Source organism: Eublepharis macularius, chromosome 2, assembly GCF_028583425.1.
Source record: "Eublepharis macularius isolate TG4126 chromosome 2, MPM_Emac_v1.0, whole genome shotgun sequence".
Lineage (NCBI taxonomy): Eukaryota > Metazoa > Chordata > Lepidosauria > Squamata > Eublepharidae > Eublepharis > Eublepharis macularius.
Window position 1 is genome coordinate 168,838,785 of NC_072791.1, and position 11,488 is coordinate 168,850,272.

Genomic DNA, 11,488 nt, shown 5'->3' on the forward strand with positions numbered 1-11,488 from the left:
GACTTACAAATTGCTGTATATGGCTGAAATGGACAAGATGACAAGAAAATTGAGAGATCTGGACTCAGGGCAGTTCAACACAGACTGGGAGAAGCTGAAACAATACCTGGAGAAGAAATGGGAGGTGGGAGGAAAACTGTGGCAGTTTGAGAACTACTGAAGTATTGAAGTAGAGGGGGGAGACTTTACCGGGGGGAGAAGAGATAAATGTGAATTAATAAGCAGTCAGATTAATAGATTGACATATATATAGATATATATAGGTTAACAAACAGAACATAGAGAAAATAATTAATTATAAGGACTAAATATAAGGAGCGATTAACTAACAATATTTTCTTTTTTTTTCTGACAAGATTTGTACCAAACTGAATGTCTGAAGATATAGATGGGTCAAATTGATTGACTACGTGAGGAGAGATATATAGAACTATTATAAAAAGATAGAATGAGTAATATATATAGAGAATAAGTCAAATTGTTTGACATAAACGAATGTATGATCTATATGGTTTATGATATATAGAAATACCTGAAATTGAAAAATTGAGATAAATTGTTTATCTAAGATAGAAACAAAGGCTTACAGTTTGGGCATATAATGTTAAAAATAGTTAAGGATGTACTGCTTAGAATAATGGAGAATATATATTTGTTTTAGATAGAGGAAGCTAATAAAATTAAGGGAAAGGGGACAAAGGGTTGGAAAGCTGTTGGAAGTCAACAAAAAGGGGGGGGGGAAAGGGAGGGGGTTAGAGATGAAAAAATTGGGGAAAATTGAATGTAAATGTGGAAATAATGGATTCTAACCCAATAAAAATTTTTCAAAAAAAAAAAAAAAAAAAAAACAGATAGCTACAGGATAAGACAAGAGTTCGTTTTTAATACCCTGTATATGGAACTCTGAGCCTCACATATAGTTGTGAGAAGATGCTGGATGATCACTTGAAGTCTTTTCCACACATTTTTTTACACACTGAAGTAGTATCTATTTCTTATTTGTCTGCATGATATCCTTCAGGGGAGTGCTCCTGTTTGTGGGACATGACATTTTCCAAGCGGTCAAAGCACTGCATTCCGCAGCTAGAAAAAATGTAGTACTTTCCCCAGACAGGGAAATAACTGCCCTTGCAATGTGAGAGCAGAATGCTGTTGTGCTGGTGTCAGCAGACTTTTTAGGCACAACTGATAATGTAATTTATTGATCAATAACTCAATTTCACAACCTACTCAACCAAATTCCACTTACTGCTCAATCTTACAATGCCATCAATTCTTAATTTTTAATGGGGTTCCTCTTTAGTGATTTGGAGCCTGCTGCACTCCTTTACCCCTTTGCCAGAATGCAAATTCAGTGAGAACTTTTTAAAGCAAGAACATCGTAAAGTTTGTTTTGGTACTTATTTTTATGTTTGTTTACCGCCCACAACCTATGTGCAGATTATGACCTAGAATGTTTTTGAAAGTGGCAAAGAGCTGATGGGCCACACCATCACTACCAAATGCAAATGGTACTGTTGTTGCGGAGACATCACTTGTGGGAATGGCTAATTTGCGGTCTGGGAAATATTTCTGTGATAATGCAAGAAGACCCTAAAATATATAACAAGCTTTTGTTGGTTTGCAAAACCACTACTGAGGCTTCTGCCACCAGAGCCATGAATGTTATGATTCCTGCTAAGGCTCACCAAAGAAGAGCCAAGCTAGGCTTTCAGGACTCATTATGAGATTAAATACATCAAAACAATATTTATTCACCATCTAAGCAGCTGCTCTTGCCACATGCCTATTTACAAAATAAAGCTGCTATTCTCCAAGTCATCTTTTGATTTAACCCTGTAGCTACATTTCAGCTCACCAGCTCAAAAACCACTGTTGATTAATTTAGGATAAAAGGCTGTTATGGGGCACAACAGATGTCACAAAACATGTGTTCTGAGTGCAGAAGGTACCAGGTTCTGTTCTTGGAATCTCCAGATAAGAGTACTGATAAGACTGTATTACACATACAGGCACAGTAATAAGGCAAGCCTGATCTTATCAGATCTGAGATAGCCTCAGTTAATAATTAGATGGGAGATCTCCAAAGAAGACCAGGGTCACTATGTAGAGGCAGGCATCTATTGCCTTGAAAACCCCAGCAGGGGTCACAATAAATCAGCTTTGACTTAACAGCACTTTCTACCACAGCGCAGTGGTTAAGTGGTTGTGAATCAGCACTCTGTTGGTTTGAATCCCACTACTGCCTTAAGCACAGTAGATGGCTTGGGTAACCCTCCCCCCCCTGCAGCCCCAGCTCCCCAACTGTATTGTTGGAATAATAATAACACTGACTTGGTTCATCACATTGAGTGGGGCACTAACCTGTCAAGAAGAGAAGTATATAAACACAGTTATTATTATGTGATTAACCAAAATGATTGTCTTTTCCAGTGTCAGCAGCTATTTGAATATACTGCATGTGTACTTGAAATGTTTATTTCCTCCTAACTAAGAAGCAACATATATCTAGGTAAAGAACCTGCTGTGTTGCACTGTTTGGTGTAGTGCCAGTTTTGTGTAGTGGTTAAGAGTGGTAGGACTCTAATCTGGAAAACGAGGTTTGATTCTCCACTCCTCGACTTGAAGCCAGCTGGGTGACCTTGGGTCAGTCACAGCTTCTAGGAGCTCTCTCAGCCCCACCCTCCTCACAGGGTGATTGCTGTAGGGATAATAATAACATACTTTGTAAACTGCTCAAAGTGGCCATTAAGTTGTCCTGAAGGGCAGTATGTAAATCGAATGTTGTTGTTATTATTATAATTATAATTAATTTTCCTTTCTTAAAAAATTAACCAGATGACAATGGAACAAGATATAAAAGAAAAATGAAAGAAGTGCAATACAACATCCAATGCAAAATCTCAGAGGTTAATGTCTCCCACTATCAATTCAAGGCAGGATTGCAGCTGATTCAACACACAAAGAATACATATAGAAGCTTGTTTAATCTGTAACATAGGTTTTCAACTCATTTCTTGGACCTTTGTCTTTTTAATTTAAAAAAATCCTTTGCCAATGATCTCTCTCAAGTCATGGACAGACTGTTAACTGAAAATCTAATCAGTGATAAAAATCTTGCCGCAGAAATAGGAATCCCAAGAGCTCAGAAGCAGAGCTGAAGAGGTTGACCAGTGCATTGTGCCATGCCTAGTGACACCCAGTGTGCTAGAACACTTTCCAATAACACAGAGAGCTGAAGTGTATTGTCAGAGGACTAGCAGAGCTATAAAAAGATGCTTTATTCCTTTGCAGCCCCTTCTAATTAAACTTGTTCCTGATCCTGAACTGTGTTGAGTTTTGGTAACAGCTTTTGAAATGATGCTCAGAACAAAACAGGAAATGAACACTGACTGCATGGCTGAAAAACTTTCTGGTGTAATTTGAAAAAGCAGATGATGCCCTGTCAGGGGGAAAAAAACCAAGAAAAAGGACAAAAAGCTTCTGATTAGTGTGGGCCGGTATTTACCCAAGTAACCTTTTTTGACCAACTAAGGTTTGCTGCCTACAGAAACTTGAACACCCCTTCCTGATCTGCCACCAACCTCCAGGTCCATCTCAAGGTCCATCTGAAGAACATTTCTTGCTATCACAGAGTGTCACTTATGGATGGAATAAAAATATAATAGCTGGACCATAAAACATGGCAACACAAGAATTTGCAAATACAAGAGACACACAATGATTCAGAGCACTTTGTGCCAGCGGAAGAAGTCATATTGCTATATAAAAGCAAGCAGAAGTTACTTAAATATATCTGTCATAAATTGAAGGTAGTGTTAAATTGCTGTTGCTGATGTCTGTCAAAACTGATATTAGTGTTTGCTGTTTTTAATTTCTCACTGTTACTAAATACACTTAAGTTCTTTTGGACTACTTGCTACCAAAATGAACCTTATATATGTTTTTGATCATGTCTTATCACATATATTCAGAAATGCCCCAGAAATACAGGCAGCTTTCAAAATTATCCATCTGCTTTTTTCTTTAGAAAGCTATGCTGTGGTCCCTGCAGAGGCTCTCATCCCATTGAGAATCATGCATCCTGGGGCACCACTGAGGATGCATTTAGCACATGTGAGGCTAGTAAAGATTAGTGTGAGTGCTTCTCCTTTTCCTTCATTCCCTTTATCTTCAATGTCTTGCATAACAAGAAGACCTGCCCAGAAGGGCAGGAACTGTGCAACTCCTTCCTTGCAGGATTCCCTCTCAGAGGGAAAAAAGAGGGACTTCTACTGCAGCTCATCTACTAGTAGTACTAGTAGTTCCCCCAAATTCCAACTCCCAGCTGGTATCTTGCAGAGTCTCACTGGCTCTTGACGCACAGGTTGAGAAACAAAGACTACAAGAGCCAAGAAAAGGTCACTGTATAGCAGCATCACTATGCAATTCGTCAAATGGGAATAAAAATTACCTACTTCACAGGCTTGTTGTGAAGATAAAGATGACATGGAAATAGTGCTCTCTAAGCTTATGTGTGCAAAGTAAAGCAGGTCCTTATCCATCAAGTTTCTAAAAGGCCAAAGTTTCTGCTGGACATAACCCAAGAGCTATGTTCATCCGGAATCCTAGATGCCTCTTCGGATGGACAGCACTCCTCAGCCGGAGCCTGGTTAACAATATTCCAATATTCCATGGCCCTTTTCTTGTACAATATCCTATCCACTGCTTATATGAAGTTTGTTTTTGCATGCCACATCTTAAAATGGTTAAACAAGTAAACTGATCCTTGATTGATCATAAATCTTATTGGCCTGGTATACTTTCTTGGAAATTTTCCCAGTGTCTATGCTGAACAGCGGACAGTTATAAAGTGAATGCCCTCCAATTAACAAGAGGTGGCATTAACTACCAATGCCCCCTGTTGTTTTTTGCTACAATTGGTCCCTAATGCACTTGAATGATGGGCATGTCAGTAATGATTTTAGCCTAACTAACACTCATGCTCATTAGCAATCATCAAGGCAAAGGAGTCAAGCAACAATAAAAATGTTTGCAGAACTGAGATTGTACATCAAAATATTTTTAGGTTTTGCAAAGTGCAAGCTGGAGGATATTGGCACTGTGTGCCATTTTCTTAGGCTGCAAAGAAAAATTAGAGATGAGTGTAGTCTGTGTGTAGGGGGGAAAATCTTGAAATTCTAGCCTGAATCATGCAATTTGGCAGTGCAATCCTGAGGCCCGCCATGCTGCTGGCACCCATGCGCCTGTGGCACTGCTCATCCGCTCCCTAAGGACTTTTGTGGGGGAGCTTTTCCAGAGGCTGAGCCTGGTAAGGTGAGGCTGCTGCTGAGAGCACATGGCCTGCCATTCCCCTGACAGCCCCGCCAGATCACCCAATGGCCATGCTGCTTTCATGACAGGGGCATGGCCCAATGCATGGGCCATGGTCCCCGCTGCCTGTTGACTCCCCCTTCCCCCCACCAGAGAGCAGGCACCTGGGGACCATATGTCCCAGTGGTCATGGCACCCACATGGAGGCACGTGGTTGGAGGGAGCTGCCTGGCTGAGTGGCAAGTGGGGCATGTGGTCCCCTCAGAGGTGCAGCCTGTAGCAAGGGGGGAGTGTGGCAACTGCCCTGCCCACCAGGGCAGCCTTGAAGCCCCCCAGGAGTGGCCAGTCAATGTGTACATTTACATTTTCTGTACTGCTGTGTGAGTCTCTGTGTGGTATTTTCACTTCCACTGTGGTTTTGCTCATTCTGTGCTTTCTCTGTTGGATTCTGGGTCCCCTTCATGATACTTTAGGAGTTCTGATGTTCTTTTTAACTTTCTTAGGGAAGCTTTCTATGATACTGCATGTAATCTGAGTGAGAATATCTTCCTGTATTCCCTATTAACTGGAATATGTTTGCGAAATATTCAAGGGCAATAGTACATTATTAAATACATGGTATCTATGCTATATTTCCCCCTGCAATTTGTTTGCATGTCTTATCTAGTCAAGTTTTTTTTTGTTTCGCTTTATCCAGTAAACTATTATGGTTTATAAAAGCACACTTGACATCAAAGCATTTTCTGCTAAAACATTAACATAATAAGGTTAAGTATCATATTTAAGACTTGGGGGGGGGGATAAAGAGAAATTTTTGCAGGAATTTTGATTCTGTGTGTCACACCTTCTCTCTCAGCAGGTTTGGCTCTTAGTTCACTCTAGGAAGCGGCTTATTTCAATGCACACATTGTACTTGTAAGGCAATTTAAATGTTCTTAGGAGGAAGGGATAATGTTCTTGCAATGAATGTGTGTGTATTGGCTGAGAGAAAAGGTAATGTTGTGAAAGAAGAGGGGACAGGCTGCCATAACACAAATGGGGGCCAGAGTCAATGTACTCATGAATTTTCTGTCACCTAATAGTTCAGTGCAGCCAGACTCAGATCTCATGAACCTGCCTTATACCAAGTCAGAACACTTCTCTCTTATATGGCAAAAGCTTTCTAGGGCTAATGTAGAAAAAGGTCCTTCCCAACAATCCTTGAATAGGAAATGCCAGAGACTAAAACTGGGACCTTCTGCACGCAAAGCGTGTTTTCTAAAGTTGAGCCACAACCCCACATATGTAAGAATCAAATATGAATCCACAAGCATAAGAACCACTTAAAAATAGCTTTCTCTGTACTGGACATTCTATCCCCTGAATTTCTGAATATCTTGAAAAGCATGTTCCCCACTGATTTCAATCACAAACAAATGTTCAACACTATGCCCTCCCCTCACGTGGACTTGGGATTTCACTCACTGTAGGTGTTAAATATCAGCAAAACCTGGTACACCCCATCTATTACAGGAGTTAACTAATTAATGATATCTGTACTTTTAAAGAACTAGATTTGAATTTTACATAATCACACTACTTCCTGCATATTCTGGTTCCTTGGCCCTGCAGCTTATACTGGAATAATTTTTTGTTAGTTTTTACAGTGCCACTAGTCTCTTGTTTATTACAGCCACAAAGAGTCTTGCTAAGGGCAAGACCCACTGACAAGTTCTGCACAAGGCACGCTGAAATCAGTGGAGGTTGTGGCAAATTTTTCTTTCATTTCATTGTTCAGGAGAATTTCTCAGCACCTAAAAGTAATTAGGACCATCCCCACATTGACAGTGAAATCCTAAGCGGAGTTCTGCTTAGGATTTCACTCACATTATCAGGACACCTATGCACACACAGGAATGCTTGGGTCTCACTTGTTCACTCATAGAAAAGGACATCAAAACTGTTAGGATGCTTCCATCACATACAGGAAGTGAAATGTGGTACACGGTAACTTATTCTGACTATCAGAACAGTCTGGAAATGGGACATGTTGGCATCTCTCCCTTGAAACTGAGAAGACAGAATCTGTCTTATTCCAGTGGCCCCTTAATTTTAGCTGGTTTCCTTTCAGCTATATAGACAGTTTGTATAAAAACAAAGAGAGAAAAAGAAATCCAAATTCAGAACTCCAAAGAAGAAAAATGGAAGTCCAAGAGCTATAAAGTTTTAAATATAATTTTGTTTTTAAAATGGAAACTAACTATGCCCTCAGAATTCTAACATGTGCAATAAGGAATCAGAAACACAATATAACCTTATTTTTCCAAACAGTTTGAAAGACCCACAAAATATCTGCTAATCATTAATTGGGACAGAGCTCAAGACTGCTTAAAAAAGATTAGATACCCACAAGTCTACCCTGAATGATAAAATTATTTGTACGGGGAGGAGATTTTCTGTATTTTCACAGAAACTTAAATAGCATTAGCAACTAAAAAAAAGACACAATTAATAGTTAAAAACCCTCTAACTAAGAAGAATGGCCATATTTACAAGATCGTATTCTGGTACTCTGATTTCGTATGGGAGATCTACCCCTTGGTCCTGTACACACAAATGATCATCCTAAACATATGTAGAGAACTTAGCTATTATTACGTTGAGGGCTGCTGCCACACAGCAAAGATCCTCTGTGCTGCTTTTATCACCTCTCGAAGGCATGTGCACCAGCAACAAAACTTCCACTTGGATGTTTTTTTGCATGTTTTCCTCCATCAGCCCCTCATAGCCCGCCATCGCCCTTGAAATGTTCCCCTGATTTGCGGCCAGAGGGCTTTTTGAGGGTTCATTGATTTCATTGGTAATAATCAGCTAATAATTGGAGGTCTTTCATTCACAGGGTCACTGTAGGTCGGAGTTGACTTGAAGGCACATAACACACACACACAAACAGCTATAGCAATTATTGTTTTTGTAAGTCCTCCACTGGAATGGCAGGGAAAATGGCTGACACCAGGAAAATGGCACAGATACTCATGGGATCTTTGCAGGGCACGACAGTATTTATTTATTTGTTTGCCTCACTTATACAGTTTTTCTCCAATGGTGACTGGAATTAGCTCACATCATGGTCCTCTCCTCCAGTTTACCCTCACAACAACCCTGCAAGGTAGGTTAGGCTGAGAAGGTGTAACCGGACAAAGGCCACTCAGTGAAAATCCATGGCAGAGTGGGAATTAGAATGTGGGTCTCCCAGATCCTAGTCCAACACTCTTAGCCACTAACCTACACTGGATCTCAGTGCCCCTTTCCATCCAGTGTGTCAATCTGCTTGGGCTGCACTTGGAAAAGTATACAGAGTATGTCAAATGGAAGGTTAGAGCAAGAGGCCACGTGGATGCTCAACCCTTCCCTCCTCCAGTTTGGAAGCCAAAGCAACGGAAAACTTGTGTACAGAAGCAGCCTAGAATTAAGCTGAGGAAGGGCATCAATCCCCCCATTTCACCCATGTGCATGCACTAAAAGAATGAGAGAGCCAAATGTTCACAATCCTAACTGGGATGCGTGTTCACACATCCCTTCAAAAAGCAATTTACTTAAGCTTTAATTTCAGCAGCAGAGTACTTCCATTTCAGACCTAGGGGTAAAGACACACCATCATGAACCCGTGCTATTTACCACACACTGCATCTGCAATGTAGACTATCTAGAAGTATTTTACTGCTGTTCAGCTGGAGTCAGCTACTGGTGTTCAACGCAGCAGGTGTGAATATTTCTTCTGAGAGTACAATAGGGTGTTAAAAGAACACAGAGAAGATACTAATCCACATTAAGGCAGTCTCTTAATGCACACTTACTTGGGCATAAGCACCAACAGGAGGTCTCTCAAGTATACATGCACAGGTTTGGTCAGTGTGCAATTTTAGAACTCCAGTCCACACTATAATCACAGCATTTCCAAATGCCACCTTCAGCCCCCTAATCAGATCAAATGATCTGTACATACCTTTAGAAAAGGGGAAACAATCCCAGATGGTGACAGTTCCTAAGACTGTGGATAGATAGATCCTCCCTATGTTCAGAGACGCTGCACACCGAATTCCCATGGGAGGGAGGATGTTTGAGGGAAACATGCACCCCGAAGTCCTGGCCAGAGGGACCAACCACACTGTGGGACACACATGCCTGAAGCAACGGAACAGACCTACTTTGGGAGGCGGAGCTGCAGTAGGCAGGGGAAGCAGAAACGCCAACTAGGCGGTCTCCCAAGAGGTGCGCGCGGGCGGGGGGCCCGATCCCACACACGTGTTTACAGAATGCCGGCGAGGGAAACGTTCTCCTCCGCTGCGGCCTGAGGGGGCTGCGCGGGGAGGGGGGGTGTAGGTGGGGGCACTGCTTTCAGGCCTGGTTCCCAGCAGGGGTGCAGAGAGCGGAAGGCGCGCCACTCCCACGGCAGCGAAGGCGCCTCGCCCTCCCCAGGCTCTCCCACGGGCAGCCGGGCGTCGAAGCCCCCTCCCTTGCCAGGCTGCGGTCCAGATCCGTCTCCTCCGCCCGCTCCTGCCCTGCCCATTTCGCTTCGCGCGGGCGGCCAGCGAACAGCGCCCAGCCCCACAGCAGCCGAACCGAGCCTTACGGTCCCGGCCAGGCTGGCCGCCTTGGACGGTCGACTCACCTCTCCTCGGAGGCCGGGGCAGCGCAAGAAGAGAGAGTGGCTGGCTGTCGGCGCTGGGCACGACCGCGTCTGCTGGAAGAGGAGGCGCCGGACTCCTCCTCTTCCCTGCCCGCCCGCCCCCTAGCTCCCCCCCGCCCGACTGCAAGCGTGCCATCCACAGGCCGGGGCTTGCTTCGTCCAGGCCGAGCGCCGCACGTGGGACGTCGGTTGGGGCTCTCCGCGTGCCCTCCTGGACGTGCAGCACCGAGGCAGCAGCGCGCCTTTCTGTGTCTTCCTGTCCGTCAGGGCGACATGGTGTGGCGGCACCTGCCGCAAGACCCTTTGGACTTTGGCCACTGTTTCCGTGGTCCGGCAGGTTGTTGTCAAGGGGCAAGCGTTGCGCCTGCCTGCCTCACGGTCAGATGCTCAAGTGGTAGAGTGGGATGCTCCGCTTCAGGCTAAAAACGTGGATTCCAATTTGGAATACTTTTTCGTATTTTTTTAAAAAACTTTCCTGTAAATAGAGAACTGGCAGAGCGGGGAGCAAAGTTTTCTCTGCATCCCTTTTTGCTGTTCTGGCTTCTCGTTTTTGCAGAGGACTATTCCAAAATGAAATCTTACAGTCTGAAGGCCTCAGTCCATTCTACATCTAAGAGCATTCTACTGCAAACCGAATTTAGTGGTTGTGTGTACGCATCGCTAGTGTTCTCGCTAGGTGCAAATTGTACACTATTTCCTGTTCACTAAACAAAGGAGTGAAGGCCATAATAACATGCTTTGTAAACTGCTCTGAGCGGGTGTTAAGTCATCCTGAAGGGCGGTATATAAATCGAATGTTGTCCTCCTCCTCATCATTATTATAATCAGGATTATGGACATTCTGCAATAATAATTTTAAAAAGAATAAGAATTCTACACCAGGAAACAACATTCAACGTATTAAGCAAAATTACATGCATTAGATATATAGACATTTGCTGGTCCTGAGGAAGGGCACAGCAGCTCTTCTTCCCTAATTCCTCAACATACTTTAAATCTTCTGGCAAATGTGTGTGTGCGCGCACACACCCACACTCCTCCCTCAGAACTGCAACTTGTGTTTATGGCAGTGGAAAAATAATTTAGAGCAAATCAATCAGCCAATTTAACATTAACGAAAAAATTGATGCATTGGTGGGATCCTTGCAGAGGGAAAAAGCGGTAGCAGCTAGGGGTAATCTGCTCCCAATTATTGTTCCAAAATAGCCTTTCCTATTTTTTAAAGAAAAGAGATCAGGACACCATTACAATGATATATGTATACCCTAAAGACAGATTTGTTGATTAATTCAGGCAGAAATCATGGCTAAGCTTTGATGAATGAATTGTTGAATTACTGTTATTCTTTATTGTGATGGTAACAGTAGCTTTGACACTGATTTGACTGATGTGATATAGAAATATTAGCTGGTTGCTAATTTAGTTTAATTTGACAGTATTGTCCTAAATTTGCATAATTTTAAAATGCAGAATTATAATATTAAATAAAAGAGGTGTTTCACGCTA

At 42.6% G+C, this 11,488-nt stretch overlaps 1 protein-coding gene across 3 annotated transcripts in view; it reads right to left on the minus strand.

Annotated features, from left to right (window-relative positions):
• Positions 1 to 10,031, minus strand: part of STEAP3 (STEAP3 metalloreductase) — a 45,713-nt gene extending 35,682 nt beyond the window's left edge. Inside the window, exon 1 of one of the 3 annotated variants that reach the window (XM_054971830.1) lies at positions 9,965 to 10,031. The gene's annotated coding sequence lies outside the window, so the exon portion shown is untranslated. Of the gene's footprint in view, positions 1 to 9,298; positions 9,511 to 9,964 lie in introns of those variants that run through there. The other 2 variants (XM_054971832.1, XM_054971833.1) reach the window with 2 other exon arrangements.
• Positions 10,032 to 11,488: the final 1,457 nt, after the last annotated feature.